Below are 17,339 nucleotides of genomic sequence, written 5' to 3'. Positions count from 1 at the left end.
GGCTTAATTGACTTTCTGTAAATTCGGAGGCAGTCCTTGAGAGAAGATTAGGTAATGAGGGGGAAAATGACAAGCCGCGGCAGTAAATCTCTCTTCCTCTTGCCAAGCACGGTAACAGCATGAATGAGAACAGGTTCGCAAGCAGTCACCATGCAACTGTGATGCTGTCGAAGGCAGCACAGCTCGTTGACTCCAGGGTAGGTTGTTTATAGGTATCCATGCAGATCTTGCCATCTAACTGTCTCTCTCAGCTTTAATCTATAGTTAGAGCCAAGAGAGGGGAAACACAGATGAGCATTGGAATTTTACAAGGCCTGCATCCCTTCCCCCATGACACTTTTGCAGGAGCCAAAGGCACCTCTCTCATTAAGGGCTGCTCACCTGCAGCGCTGGCGCCCGGCTCTGCTGAGGGCGGGTCTCTGGGGAGGACACTGAGAGTCGCGGATAAGAGTCAGGGGCTGCACTGCTGAGCACAGAGAAAATAGAAACCACATAGAGAAGAGTGTGGAAGCTCTCTCAGGATTGAATAATGGGCCACGCTCTTTCTTACTGCACCGTGTAGCTGATGGAAGGACATTTTGCTTGTGTCTGAGGTCGAAAGCTGCAGCCTTTCTGCCTCACTGGCCAATCGGTCAATTAAATTTCATTTGTTTAGAGCCTTTCACAATACAGTCTAAGTGTATTGTGACTGTTGCAAGGAAGATTCCCTAAGATGTAAGGTTGACGTAAGGGAGAAACCTTGGTAGAAACCAAAAATCAATTATAAAAAAAAAATCAGAATTCTGACATCATTTACTGACCTTCCCGTCGTTTCAATCCTGTATGAATATGAAAGAAGATCTTTTGAGAAATGTCTTTTTTTTTCTTCTTCTTCTTTTACACAATGGGCTCCAATTTTGTTTTCCCAACATTCTTTAAAATGCCTTCTTTTGTGCAGAAGAAAGAAAGTCATACAGGTTTGGAACAATAAGTAAATGATTTTGGGTTGACAGTCAACTTTTTGTATGAAGGTACACAATGCTGTGCATAATTCAGTTTAAACACTTTAGCCTACTAGCTAACACAAGTTACATCATATAATTATATAAAAAGATAAATTTTGTACATGTGAAAATGGAAAGAGTAATACCATATTATTTCTCTTTAACACCACAACAGAAAGATCTTTATACATTGTATTTAATGTAACAATCATACATATAAGAAATATATATGGATTTATATTATATTATATTATATTATACTATATTATATTATATATTATGAAGTTCTGTCAAATTGTATTTATGTGTTCAGCTACAACAGAAAGATGACAGACACTTCTGATCAGGCACTACAAACAGCTACCCTACTTGAGTTCAAAGTGGATCAGATTTGATGAAGGACAAGGACTGAATCTTGGTTTCCATGGTACCATATACCTTCACAACTAGTAATACAAAAGAAATTCATAATAACTTTTGAGAGGTTTAAGGACTAAAATACTTGTAGTAGAAATGTAATCATAAATCGAAAATTATAATACATTCTTTTACCCGGTCCATCAGGCACAACTTTTCTGCTTTCAACCACACAGTTAACCACACGGGCAGGATTTTGGGATACAATAAACAGTGAAGGATACATATGTAGCCTGCAAAAATCTTTTAGATGAATACATCACAGGTACCAGATGTTATGATGAATACAGGTTTTGGACATGCCTTGATGCCTACCTTTGAATATGGTTAACCTGATTTCACTATGTTACTGGATCAACATCTTTGTTGATCTTGGAACAACATTCCAATCAACCAATCAGATTTGAGGGACAAGTTTACAGTTTATGTCAAGTTGAGGCTTACAGTCAGAGTTAGGTGCTTCTACATCAGTGTTATTTATCAATCATTTCCCTCTGATTTTAGGGATAACTTAGAGTTAGGTTTAGGGGTAGGGATAGGGTTAGAAGTACATTTTCAGGAAATAAACCTTTAACCCTTAAACGCATACTTCGGGTCTTTAGTGACCCGGGACATCATTCACTACCCTCCTCCTTATTCCTTTTTTAAAGTTAGACATCAACCTTCTTAATATTTCTCAATCAATTCATTATAAACAATATAACAAGAAATAATAAAAGAATGCCTGTTTTCCCATTCATTTTTTGTAAAAAAAAAAAAAAAATGTATTGGGTTGCTAACCTGATGTGTGTAACAATCTAAGTATATTTTTTCTGCACAACAATAATTGAATCTTTGATGACTGAATAAGTGCAATTCACCTTTATTCCACAAGGTGGCAATGTCTGATACACAATGATGAAGTAACGTTTCACTCATAGTTACAGCAGGCGGAAAACAAAAGAATAGGAAGTATCATCAGCAAAACTGGAAATGGCTCAGCGATTTACTGCAGAGCAAGAACTACTCGGTTACCATCGTAACCTCAGTTCCCTGAGAGAGGGAACGAGTATTGTGTAGCTATTCGCAGTGGGGGGAAACTCCTTTTCCTCGATTTACTGAAGTCTATATGTAAAACGCATTTGCAGCTGCACAGCTAGCACACTGAGCGTCTGGCACGCTCATAGTCTGTGCTGCAGCAACTGCACATCCAATGGCGTGGGCGACTCTGACGTGTGACCAATGAGCTAGCCCAACGTCAGAGCCCACCGAGGGGGCGTGGCCTAGCCTATAATAGACCCCCGAATTCGCCATTATAGCAGGTTTATACGACTGAAGCGACAACTTCACCAATTACTATAGTGCGGCCGTCTACGCAATACTTGTTCCCTCTCTCAGGGAACTGAGGTTACGATAGTAACCAAGTAGTTCCCTTTCGAACGGTCACTTCGTATTGCGTAGCTATACGCAGTGGGGACGCCATGCAAACGCCGCACCCTAAGTAACTGGTTGCACTGGAACTCAGGACCCCTGAGCTAACAGAACATGCCAGAACCCAATTATATAATTATATATATAACAGACCAGACACTGTCGGGCCTGAATAATATATAAGAGTCAGTAACAACTAACATAATATACTAACAAAACCAGACACTGTCGGGATTATTAGTAGAATTTTATAACCGGCCGAAGCGGGTTTTATATATATATGTATGTGATTATGCACAGTAATTTTTGTAGACAAGACCAGACCACGTCAGGTCTTAATCATACCAAAAGTACCTTCGCCTGCAGGGAAGGCACCTCCATATTATAGAACTTCATAAATGTGGAAGGCGAGGACCAGCCGGCCGCATCACAAATATCTTGAATGGAAAAACCAGATGACCAAGCCCATAACGAGGCCATGCCTCTGGTCGAATGGGCCTTGACACCTATAGGGCAAACCTGACCCACTGAGGTATAAGCCATAGAAATGGCATCCACTATCCATCTAGACAGTCTTTGCTTAGTGACTGGATCACCCTTAGATCGGCCACCAAAGCAGACAAACAACTGTTCTGACTGTCTGACGCAGAATGCTCCAGATAGATTCTCAGCGCCCTGACAGGGCAGAGAAGATTAACCTCCCCATCCTCGGCAGAAGGGGGAAGGGCTAATAGCGTAATAACTTGTGCTCTAAACGGCGTTGAAAGCACCTTGGGTACGTAACCATGCCTGGGTTTGAGAATGACTCTGGAATCATCCATTCCAAACTCCAAACATGCAGGACTCACAGAGAGAGCCTGCAGATCTCCCACTCGCTTGATAGATGCCAATGCCAACAGGAGAGCAGTCTTTAGCGAGAGTGGTTTTAGATCAACCGACTGGAGCGGCTCAAAAGGCGGTCCCTTCAGGGCCCTAAGGACCGTGGAGAGGTCCCAAGGCGGCACCGAAGGGGGCCTGGAGGGGTTAATCCTCCTAGCGCCTTTCAGAAACCTTACCACCCGGTCATTTCTTCCCAGTGATTGGCCAGCCACCAAAGCATGATGCGCTGCGATGGCTGCCATGTAAACTTTATGCATGGATGGGGTGCAGCCACGTAAACTTTGAGCATGGACGGGGTGCAGCCCACGTCCAGTAGCTCCTGCAGGAAGGAGAGTACCACAGATACCTCACATGACTCTGGGTCAACACGATTTTTCGAGCACCAGCTGGAAAAACCCGACCACTTCAAAGCATAAAGGCGCTGAGTAGATGGGGCCCTTGCTTCAGAGATAGTGCTTAAAACCCTGTCAGGAAGGTCCCCGGATACCCATTTAGGGGCCACACATGGAGGGCCCATAAATCGGGTCGAGGATGCCAAATCGTTCCGTTGGCCTGTGTGAGGAGATGCTTCCTCATTGGAACAGGCCAGGGGATCGTGTCTGACAACTGAACCAGCTCCGGAAACCATGGTCTGGATTTCCAGAGAGGAGCCACCAGAAGGACTGGGCATCCGTTCTCCCTGACCCGTTCAATGACTTGTGGGATCATCGAGACGGGGGGAAAAGCATAAAGGGGGCGTTGGGCCAGGGATGAGCCAGCGCGTCCCCGTTCTTCGAGAAGAACACCCTGCAGTGGGTGTTGGCTCTCGAGGCGAAAAGGTCGACTTCGGCCTTGCCGAACATCTCCCATATTAGACTGACCGTCTGAAGGTTCAGGGACCATTGCTTAGGGGAGTGTTGCCCCGTGAGAGCATATCCGCGCCCAAATTTTGGACGCCCGGGATGTGCGCTGCTCTCAGAGAGCTCAGATTGGCCTGTGCCCACAGGAGGAGGTCCCTCGCCATAGCATGCAGGTTGCCTGACCTGATGCCACCTTGGCGATTTATGTGGGCCACCACTGACATGTTGTCCGTATGGACTAGGACGTGGTGACCCCTGAGGTTTGACAGAAAAGCTTTCAGGGCCAAACCAACTGCTTTCAATTCCAAACAGTTGATATGTAAGCTCTGCTCCGTGCTCGACCAGAAGCCGGAGGCAGGCTTGCCCTCGTGCAGCGCTCTCCAACCCAGGTTGGATGCATCTGTAAAAACCACCTTCCTCCTGGAAACTATCCCCATGGTCACCCCATTGTTGTACCAGTCCTGAGCCCGCCAGGGAATCAGTATTCTTAAACACCCATGATTCACCATAATGTGCAGGCTGCCTGACTGCCATGCAAGGGTTGGCACACGGCGTTTCAGCCAGTGCTGCAGCGGGCGCATGCGCAGTAATCCCATGTGGAGTACTGATGATGCAGCTGCCATTAGACCAAGCAGTTTCTGAAATTTCTGCGCGCCCTGAACGCGGCTGCCAGTGTTTGCACAGAGAGCGCACGCTCTTGAGTGAGCCGCGCTTTCATTGTCACCGAGTCTAAAACCGTGCCCAGAAAGACTACAGTCTGGCTGGGGGTCATTGGCTCTTGGTAACATTGATTGTGAGCCCCAGACATGAGCCCCAGATGACCGAGAATCAAATCCCTGTGAACTATCAGTTCATCTCTCGACTCCACCAGCACCAGCAAGTCGTCGAGATAATTCAGCACGCGCACCGAGGGAGCAGGTAGCGCTTCACGGGCCTTGACTGGCGGTGGCTATCAGCCGCAGGGCGGGGCTGAGAGGCCTGCTTCACCGGTTTGGCTGGATGAGGCGAAGACGGTGGCTTGGGCTTGCTGGTCGCGGAGCTCGAGCGTTTCGGCAAGAAGTGTCGCATGGCCTGGGACGCTTTTTGTGCCTCTGTGTACCTCTCCGAGAATCCCTTCACCGCCGGGACGAAGAGACCGGAGCTGGGAACCGGGGCGTCGAGAAATCTAGTTCTGTCGGCTTCTTTGATCTCGGTGAGGTTGAGCAAAAGATGGCGCTCGAGCACGACCAAGCTCGCCATGTTCCTTCCGATGGCCTGTGCTGTAGCCTTAGTAGCACGCAGCGCTGAGTCTGTAGCACTTCTCAGGTCTCGAAAGGCCTCCGGGTCCGGGCCAGCCTCATCCATGGACTGGAGGAGTTTGGCCTGGTAGACCTGCAACACGGCCATCGTGTGCAGGCCAGATGCAGCCTGACTGGAGGCGGAATACGCGCGTCCAGCGAGGGCTGAGGTGTTTCGGTGTTGTTGGGATGAGCAGTTCTAGCTTGCCAGAGGGGCGGCAAAGACTCATAACCCCTTTCCGCTGCGCCATCCACGGAGGAGAGCATCGCGGAAGCTGCAGATCCCACACGTGCTGAGTATGGAGCGCGCCAGGCCTTGGTGAGCTCCTCGGTGGACCTCGGGGAAAAATGGTGCCGGTTTGTGACGTGGGGCCTGCTGGCGCCTCGACAGGAACCATCCATCCAGCCGACTACGAGGCGGCTCGTCGGGCGTGGGTGAGACGGCGTCAGGAGACGATGGCGTGCAGGCAATGTCTGCTGAAGAGAAGCTCGCTCAGGCTGAAAGACTTGTTCGACGTAGGGCTGGGCGATATGGAAAAATGTTTTATCACGATATGTTTTTCCATATTGATCGATCTCGATTCTTATCACGATATGTAGTTTTTGCAGATGTTGCCAGTGTAAGGGATATCCTGAAGCTTGAAGAAATAAGAGATTCACTGAAACTTTCGAATAAAGTTTAATAACATAAAAAATTAAACAGTATACCTTCCAATAATGAGCACAAAACATTTTTGTTAAGGTCTTCATGCAGACCAAGGATTCACATTACCAGGGTTCATACACATTTTAACCAATACTTTTCCATGACTTTTTCATGACTTTTCCATGACTTTTTGGCACATTGACTATATATTCCTGAAAATGTCATAAGACTAAAAAAGTGTTAAAGCTTACCCTCAGAGGTTTAACACGCACAGCCACAACTGCCTGGTGCTTGGCGCCTTTAGCATGGCTAGCTAGCGCTGATTCTCCCATATTAGACAGGGCTCGACATTAACCCTTTTCATGTGCTTGTCCTTCGGACAAGTAAATCTGTCATTCACTTGTCCGGATTTTTTTGTGTGTGTGTTAATTTATTCTGAAGCAATATTCTCATCAGTGTTCAATCAGCTTTGATATTTAAATCGGCATATTGTAATATCTGCACCTTTAAAGGGCATCCCCTCCCCCAATATTATTATGCTTCATCTTTCATTTTAAAATTCCTAAATTTGATCAATAAATTCAATTATTTAGAATAATAAGACACTATGGCTGTTACCCTAGATAGGGCTGATCAAATTAAATAATTTACACTTACAAATTACAATTTGCATAAAATAACGTTATGAAATTGATTTAAATATACATATAAGAAACGTTGGAAAGAATGATACTACTTATAAACATAACACTAAACCGCCAGTAGGTGGTGGCAGGCGACCGTCTTAATGAGTGAGTCATTGATTCATTCAATCAAACGATTCGTTCAAACGGTTGATTCATTCAAGAATGAGACAGATGTTTATGAATGGGTCATTGAATCTTTGACTCAACCGATTCGTTCAAAATGCTGAATCATTCAGTAATGAAACAAGTGTGTTCTTCTGAGATGCGTCGTGGTTCTGCTGTGATTTTTGTTTAGAACTATTTTCGCTGCTGAAACAGAACAAAAACAGCCAAGATTGCATCTAAAATGTAAGTGACTTAATTGTAACTGTTTATTGAACTGTTGTAGGAAATCAATGTCACATTTTCAATCATGATGGTATTCAGGAAAAATAATTGAGGCTGCTTAACATATGTTAAAATATAAAAACTCCACATTTAGATGTTTTATTGGAAGTATGTTGTTAACAGTGTGCGTGTGTGTGTGTGCGCTGCGCTCATGTGTGTTACGGTAGAGATCCACTTTTGCGACACGACTGTAGCGTGGTGTCGCGACGCCTCCCCACATTGTACTTTGATGGGCGTTCCTCAAGTTTACCGCTATGGGTGTGGTTTTGAGCCAGCGCCAGTCTAGAACAGAGGACCTGCGAGAGACTTCCCCCCCGTCTCCATATGCTCTGCTTCTATTGGATAGTCGCGTCGCGTTCAACGGAATTCATTTGCATAAAGATGGGGATCGGCCAGCTTTTTGACGCGCAGCATTTTTCCAAGGGGGTAATCCATCGACCGGAAGTTGAAGCCGGCCGGGTGCCGCCATGTTGTAGCAGAACTTCACTTGCGTTAGCATTTCCATTGACTCCCATTCATTTTGGCGTCACTTTGACAGCGAATAACTTTACATCTGAGGCGTTTAAAGACTCCATTTGTCCATTATTTATTTCTAAAGAAACACGACAATATATAAAGTGCTCCATTACCTTCTATGTTACATTATGGCCCCGTAGAAACAGTTTTAGTAAAAGTAGGCTAACGATTGCGTCATAACCACTCGACTCTCTGTCGCGCTGTACAGAAATTACCGTACAGACAGGAGGAGAAGCTCGCAGGCAATCGGGGAGACGTCCCGTCAAGGGAGAAGCCCATAGATAATGAGTCCATAAAAGCAACGGAATACTTACTCCTGCTCACTCACGCCCCAAAGAACTCTTTGCTCAAGTTCCCGTCTCTGCAAGATTAACGTTGGCAATTTTCACGCACAGCTGAAGAGTAACGTCTGTCAGACAGGTTGCTCACGTCATCAAGCTTAGTTTGAGTCGGTTTGAGTCTGCGCGTCAGGAACGGAAGTGCTCAGAAATCGCTAAAAATGGGCTTCAACTGTCTCAACTGAGTTCCAATGAGATGGCTCTGTCCATTTCTTATACTGTCTATGCATTTTTCCAAATGAAGCGCCGCCTTCCCGGGATGCTTTGCGGGCGCGTTAAAGTCGCGTGACGTCACCCATAGGAATAAAGTGGAGCGCGGCGCAACAGAAGTGTCGCACGGACAAGTGGATCTGCACCGTAAGTTAGATTTCTCCTCGAGAGGCTGCGCGAGCGTCAACAGCGCAACTTTACCGTCAGTAATACATTATCCACAATCGATCGCAACTTACAATAAATGTAATAAAATCAGAATCATTCTCTCGGTTTAGTGATTCCCTGGTTATTTTTGTTTGTTATTGATGTCCTAATCAGGCTAGCTATACTGTCCGGTCGGGCAAGTAAAATTCTCTTTTACTTGTCCCTAGTTCAAAAATCCACTTGTCTCCCGGTAAAGCGTTAATGTCGAGCCCTGTTAGAGATGTCAATTATCTAACATAGTCGACATCTCGCTTTTATTATTGTTCCTGGTCGTTTTTGCCATATCCAAACCACGTCCACACAATTGACGTCGTGTTACCTTTTTTTTCAACAATGTATTCGGTCTCGAATGATGTAGTGATGTCGCCTTCACGTTCGGCATTATTTTCGCTGTCCTCAACTTCAGTTTCGCTCATTTTTTCTCCTTTTTCCAAAAATGTCTCCCTCTCTCTGTCTCCTTCTGTTTACTGTAGCCACGGCTGCTCGCTGAGAAGTGGGCGTGTCCTACCGGCATACGGCAGACTCTGATACTGTTGTTGTTGCGCTTACTTTTTCATGTGATATCGAATAATATGTCCCAAGCATATTATCGAAATCGTTCACAATTTTATCGCGATCCGTATCGAGATCGAATTATCGCCCAGCCCTAGTTCGACGGCGAATAAACATTAGAAGGCTCAGGGACATGTGTACTGTCGCTGAAGCCAGGAGTAAAAATCTACTATAATGGCGAATTTGGGGGCAGTGTTGCCAACTATTTTCAAAGGAAAGTAGCTAAGGCCTTCCCTAAAAGTCGCTAAATGTCGCTAGATGACGTCATACGTCAATTAGCATATTAATTACATCATCGCGTCGTACTTGCGTTCTGTCAGCCTAGTGCATTTTCTCTCTAAATTAATGCTCTATTTAATATAATATAGCCGAATGTCGAATAAAGCTGTTCTCATTTCCTATTTTTGTTGTTGTCAGACAACAAGTGAATTATTACATTTTTTATAGGCCTATGTATGTGGAACATTATCTGAATTGAGAGAGTTAGGGAACCGGATGAACTAACCTCTGTGATAGTGAGTGTTACAAGTAATAAGCACAAGAAAATAAATAAAAATAAAATGGTCAAACTAAATTCTTTAAAAATAAAACAAAAGAAAAGCATATAAGTGATAAGTCCGTGGAAAAACACTGCTCATTCGCGTCTGTCAGCGGCCGTGCGCTCCTGTCAGCCATTCACTGAACAGGGGAGACGCAGCTAGAGAGAGTGATGACAGGGAGAAAGCAAGACCTCGCGCTCGCAGGACAGTACTGGCAACATTTGGAGGTTACTGAGGTTTGTCCAAGAAGTCGCTAAAATTGTCGCTAGTCGCTTTTTTGAAAAAATGTCGCTGAAGGGGTCTGAAAAGTCGCTAAAAATAGCGACAAAGGCGCTAAGTTGGCAACACTGTTTGGGGGTCTATTATAGGCTAGGCCACGCCCCCTCGGTGGGCTCTGACGTTGGGCTAGCTCGTTGGGCTAGCTCATTGGTCGCACGTCAGAGTCGCCCGCGCCATTGGATGTGCAGTTGCTGCAGCACAGCCTATGAGCGTGCCAGACGCTCAGTGTGCTAGCTGTGCAGCTGCAAATGCGTTTTACATTTAGGCTTCAGTAAATCGAGGAAAAGGAGTTTCCCCCCACTGCGTATAGCTACGCAATACGAAGTGACCGTTCGAAAGGGAACTTAACACGATCAAGTATTAGTGTCACTGTCACTTGATGGTGGATCTGGTGAAGAAGCTGTCAGCGATCAAAATATTGATCTTGAAGATTATATGATGTTTGAGAACAGCATGAGAAGCATTACATATGTTTGAGATCACGAAAATTATCCATATGCTTAATGTACTGGGAAATGAACTGTGACGAGGACAGTGATGATGGGATAAAATATCTGCTCAGACTGAACCATTCCAAGCTCCAAAAGGTAACAAAATAAGCTCAATTTAATTCTTCAGTAACTGTTACTCTAATATCAGGAGAGATTTATATTATCGTGACAGGTAGAGATCCATCCGTTTTAAAAAATAGACCTGGGTCGCTAAAGACCCGAATTTGTAATAATGATAGCTGAAACAATCATGCATTTAAGGGTTACGCTTTCCAAAAGCTGGACTGCCAGCTAAAGTCTGAGTTCTGCAATAAACCACTTAAAATGATTTTTATTAAAGCAAAAACACACAGTTTTTTTATTGAGACCTGAAGGGGTGATGATAATACAGCTCAGCTGGAAAAATCATGGGGCACAACCATGAATCTCGACAACACCCATCATCAGAGGGCAAATAAACCATATCATTTATTCTGTGACTCTAGGAGTGTTGCTATGAGGCAGGATCTTCTGCGCTTCATACTGAGATGCTGCAGCTAAAATAAATATATTACGTAACACACTTTTACATGCTAGAACAGAACCTGACGTCCTGTAATGCATCATTCTAGACAGCATGCCATTAAGATGCTGAAAAAAACATCAGTACTATATAGAGTTTGTGAACATGTACTTTTTATAGATTTTTGCGCCTCTTTTGACATATTGTGGAGATTATTTCCTATATTATATAAAGCCTGATTGATTATTACTGTTTTATTATACTACAAAGTGACTCCAAACGGTATGTGTATACTAAATGACAATCGATTTAAAAACGATGGATAAATATAAAACTATTGACTTTAAGATGTTGATCATGTATTTAGAAACAATATATTTCCCATTTATTGCAAAATATGCATCTATACACAAATATATAAAGGGCATAAAAGAGGTCTTTGAACCATTAAATCGTCCTGCAAGTTTCATAGCTTAAATGTCCTCCTCATTATAAGCAAAGCCTTTATTTAATCAAGCTCCAAAAACAGGCAGGCAAATACATTTCCAGAGCAAGACGTTGATGAATAGATATACATCATCGCACCATAGGCCCCGCCGTTCAGTTGCTTAACGCCTGACATTTGCCTGCAACGTATGTGAGCGTCGCTTCAAAAGCAAACAGAACCCATTATAATCACTGACGCTGTCTACACTGGATAAAGTATACAGATGCGTGTTCAGTTTCTGATATACTCTATACACCTGAGTCTGTGACAAGAGGACAATGGAAGAGTAAAAAGAACGTTAGTTTTGACGCGTCCAGTTTAATGGTACGGATCCACTTTTGCGACACGTCTGTCGCGGGGTGTCGCGACGCCTCCCCACATTTGTACGTTGATGGGTGTTCCTCAAGTTTATCGCTATGGGCGTGGTTTTTGTAGCAGGACGTCTAGAACAAATGGGATCCGCGAGAGACTTCCCCAGTCTCCATGTGCTCTACTTCTATTGGATGGAGCATCCCGTTCAACGGATTCATTTGCATAAAGATGGGCATCGGCCAGCTTTTTTGACACGCAGCATTTTTCGAAATGCAGCGCCGCCTTCCCGGGATGCTTTGCGGGCGTGTTAAAGTCGCTTGACGTCACCCATAGGAATAAAGTGGAGTGTGGCGCGACAGAAGTGTCGCACGGACAAGTGGAGTCGCACCGTTACAGTGCATTCACACAAGGCGTCGACGCTTGACGGAGGGCGTATCTGAAGCTTGGTGCTGATGTGACAATCATAGTGTAACAGCCAATCATGTTACCTCCAAACTGGACTGCAACACGATAGGGTATTTGCATAAAGGCGATCTGATTGGCTTACGCCTGCATTGGCGCTTGAAAAGTTTATCAGCTTGTGCCACAAGCAATGCCAGTGACGCGACACAACGGAACCCACCATTCAGTTTAGTAACGCATACTTTGAATGGGTAGTGTTGACGCCGACGCCCGAATGCACCGTAAACAGTTCGTACAGATTTCAGAAGCATCTCAGCTTTGGAATCAAGTCAATGGTCTATTTTAATGGCATCCCGGATCACTTCGGAGGATGATATGTTTGTTCAGAACATTTTGTTTTGTAAACCAGGCACAGTTTAATGGAGAGTTCTTGTCTGAAAATGATTTTTTCAAAACACTTACGAGTGGGTGTTGATACTGTTTCCTGTGCAATGACATTAGCCAATCATATCAGTGGGCGTTTACTGACAAGCCTTAAAGGAGCCGCCTCTTAAAAATGGATCATTTCAGACAGAGGGTCAGAATGAAGGTTGAAAATAATCATTTTTCTGTTTATATAATGTTTATATAATGTCTGTGACAAGAGGATATTGGAAGAGTAAAAAGAACATTAGTTTTGACGCGTCCAGTTTAATGGTACGGATCCACTTTTGCGCCACGACTGTCGCGTGGTGTCGCGACGCCTCCCCACATTTGTACGTTGATGGGTGTTCCTCAAGTTTATATATTTTTTTTTACCATATATGGTATTGGGCGAGTGTTCTCTTGGCATTATCTACTTGTTTCTATTTTTTGATTGGTGGAGATATCTTTGCAGAATCATGGGTAATGTCATTTTTCAAATGATTTCTGTTTTTAAAAAATAAATAGAAATAATGCACACTGATGACTTCAACAAAAGCATATACCACAACCGCTATTTAAGTTCACTTCACTTGACAAAATGTGTTCATTCGGGACACCCTGCAACATCAAACACAGATTGAGTCTTGCATCCAATCCATGTGTATTTATAATAAATATTTATTATAAATTGAACTAATATAATCTGTCTGAGGCGGTCGGATCCATGTGCAGAACTTTATTAAGAGGGAACATCAGAATCGAAGTCAAACAGGCAAAAGTCGAGGCAGGCAGCACAGGTTCATAAACAGAGTCCAGATAACAGGCTAAGGTCAGGAATCCAGGGAAATACAAAGAACTAGAAACAGAGAATAATGCTCGGAATGGTACGCTTACGCTATACAAAACTTCGCCCTGAACACAGGGCAAACACGGGCTTAAGACAGGAAAACTTAATCAGCTTAACAAAACACACCTGAACATAATAAACATAATGAGTCCATAATGAAACATAACATAAAGAGAGAGTGTCCTCCAGAGGCTCTCGAGGGCACTACAGCTGCCGATCGTCACACTGTCATATTTGAAAGCCCTAAACTGACTGATAAAGGTTTGTTGTGAAGTTTAATATGAAAATAAAAGGCATACTTTGGTTATATTAGATCTCATGTAACCCATAATCATGATAGTTGCACATTTTGCCAACTTTATACCCCAGACCAACAATGTACAAACTGTAACATTTATATATTTCATATTTTAATACTAATTCAATGATAGCACAATGTCTTTACAGAAATCCTTTATGTCTCTCAACTTAACTTTCTAAGAACAGTTTGATGAAATACAGCAAGGATTGGGTCAGTAGCCGCTGCGGTCATCTGCTCTTCCTCTTGTCTGACCAGGGGATGTTACTCACACTGAACTTCCCTTAGGAGGTTCTGCTATTGATTCTCAAAGAGAGCGGTGTGTCAGAACACAGGACCACATTTCGGATCCTTCCCATGCCCTTTCATTGATCTGTTTGGGAGTATATTATGGACACAAGGAATAGATGGGGGGGTCATTTTGGTTTTTGAACATGGGGCACATATAGACAAGACTGAAGCGGGATCAAAAGAAAAGCAAGATGACGTATGCCTTTGATGCTGATTGAAATATTTAAACTGCAAAATCAATTAAATGTGTCTTGAAGTTGTATATTAGTATGCATGCTGGGTTTTGATGTTTTGCTCGGAAAACATTATATAGAGCTAGCCTACACTGAGTATCCCACTAAAAAATATTTGTTAAGAAACTATACATATGAATTAGATGAAGAATATTAAGAGAGTATCACAATATGATAATAGCACAACACAAAAGTGTTGCAGAAAACCTCACACACCTAAACTTCCTGGCTTCCCCGAGATTTGCAGTGCTTTTCTTCAGCATAAAAAACTTGTATTCCAATATCTGAATGATAGTACATTTGAAACATTAGTGTCACCTTTATAAGATGCTTTCTAGCAGATTTGTGATTAAGTACATATACACTTCTCCTAGTCCATCATGCTTCTGTCCCAAAACGTCTCTGTTGCAGATGAAATGTAGCAACACTGCAGAATCTTATTGCTAAAAATAGTCAGTTAAAAATGGTATTTGTGATGCATTATATTAACAATTTTCTGTCACAGTGACAGAAAAACAGAAAACTAATATATCAGGCAGCAGAAAGCAGAATTACACCGTTGTGCATCTGAAATCAGCTGGAAGGTCTTGCAAAGAGATTTGTCTGCGGTTTAGTATTAGATTCAGCAAAGCTCATAATCTGTTAAATTCGGAGAGAAGGTTAAGGTCATCTGCCACATTCGTGAAGAGACAATTTACCTTCTCGCATCTTTTATCTGATTTGCATACATAGAAACAAGCAGCTCTTGATTTGTCTGTCAAGGATCCTGTTTAAATGCTGTGCCTACTCTAATGTGAAACCGCATTGCAATGTGTCAGGATTATAACAACTCAAATGAACAAATCGTATTTTAAACCCAGTTCATTTAATGATTAATTGGACATTCAAAACAAAAACAAAAATCCTCATATACCCACAAGCGAAATCAAAAGTCTCAGCACAAATGTTCACAAGGACAAACAGAAACAGCCTAATATTTCAGTCCGATCCTCCTGGTGTATTTCAGCTGGGTTTGGATGAATGATGAATAATTGGTGAATAATGTAGATCACATCACAAATTAAATGCATTGATATGAGCCATTACTCTGTATGAGTGAAATAACATGCATTGTCATCCGTCTACCGCAAGAACATCCTCACTTGTGCTGTCTTAACGTGCGGTCACATTAGCGACATTTTGTGTGGGGAAAAAAAGGTCCATTGTCATTTGCGTATAGATGTATTAAGCACAGCTCACACAGAAGTCACTTTCAAACCAAGCAGTTTCTGTTGGTCAGTGCAGTAAATTTATGTGACCAACTTGAACACCAGTGCAATCTGCTCCAGATCACGCAGATTCCTATTGGAATGACTGGATTTCGCTTGTCAACCAACGGTAAATGTGACCTCACCTTTAAACTCTTTAAATAAAGGGTAGATTTGAGGTAATAGTCTCCATCAGCTGAACACAGTATTGGATGATGCAAACCGCATTCACATAAGAATCCTACAGTTCTCTGATGTGCATTTGAACGCCGTACAAAAGTGCTGTCCATGCACTTACTTTGAGCATTAAAGGGATAGTTCACCCAAAAATGAAAATTAGCCCATGATTTACTCACCCTCAAGTCATCCCAGGTGTATATGACATTCTTCTTTCAGATAGATACAATCGGAGTTATATTAAAAAATGTTTTGGCTCTTCCAAGCTTTAGAATAGCAGTGAATGGCCGTTTCTGTTTTGAAGTCCATAAAAAAGCATCCATTCATGATAAAAGTGCGCCACACGGCCTTCTAAAGTGAAGCGATACATTTGTGTAAGAAAAATATCCATATTTAAAACTTTATAAAGTAAAATAACTAGCGTCCAGCCAAACGAACATATATTCCACTTAAGTCTAAAGCGTAACTTACACAACTTGTGATGTCAGAAGTAGCGTAGTGCATCATGGCGTAGTGTAAATATCAGCAGTATTACTCGCATAAGTTGTGCTTTACACTTAAGCCGAATCCGTATGTTCGTTTGGCCGAAAGCTAGTTATTTGACTTTATAAAGTTTTAAATATGGATATTTTTCTTACATGAATGCATCGCTTCGCTTCAGAAGGCCTTTATTAACCCCCGGAGCCGTGTGGAACACTTTTGTGATGGATAGATGCACTTTTATGGACTTCAAAACAGAAACGGCCATTCACTCCCATTATAAAGCTTGGAAATGCCAGGACATTTTTAAAGGGGTCATATAATGCCATTTTTGTACAAGCTAGTATGATTCTTTAGGGTCTAAATTAAAAGTTTGTAATATACTTTAATTAAAAATTCTCATTAGTATTGTAAGAAAACACTTATTTTACTTGGTCAAAAACAGCTCTTTTTTCAGCACGCCGTTTCAGTGCATGTGTCTTTAAATGATAATGAGCTTTGCTCACCCCGCCCCTCTGTTCTGTGCGTACACGTTTATAACACAATAACACAATAACCATAACGCGTTGTTCAGTATAAACGTGGGATTATGAATTATATTGAGAACATCATACATAGAAAACATGCCGTAATGTACCCTAAGTGTAAACCTTAGACGCATTCATTGTGAAGCGTGCAGCTAGCGATTTGCAAAGATTATTATAAATATTAATATAAAGTTTAATAAAACGTTACACTCACTTCAGTTGTTCAGCAGAAACACGAATAGCTGGTACCGATCCTTTTTTCATGAGCAGCTTCATAGCAAAAACCAGCTCATACTGACCCTCGTTTATAAAGCAGTCTGCTGAGAAATGATTCGCGCAAACATGAAAGCATTGACGTTGCTCGTGGGGAATATTCCCTTCGAAAACAAACTCAGCCACTGCGTCTTCAGCGGTTCAGATTTAGGAACATTAAAATGACTGCTGTGTTCGTTATTACGTTATTAATGTCCCAAGA

Source organism: Rhinichthys klamathensis, unplaced genomic scaffold (assembly GCF_029890125.1).
Source record: "Rhinichthys klamathensis goyatoka isolate OS25496 unplaced genomic scaffold, OSU_Roscu_1.1 h1tg000068l_1, whole genome shotgun sequence".
NCBI classification, from domain to species: Eukaryota; Metazoa; Chordata; class Actinopteri; order Cypriniformes; family Leuciscidae; genus Rhinichthys; species Rhinichthys klamathensis.
The sequence above is the reverse complement of the archived record's forward strand: the minus strand, read 5'-3'. Positions refer to the sequence as shown.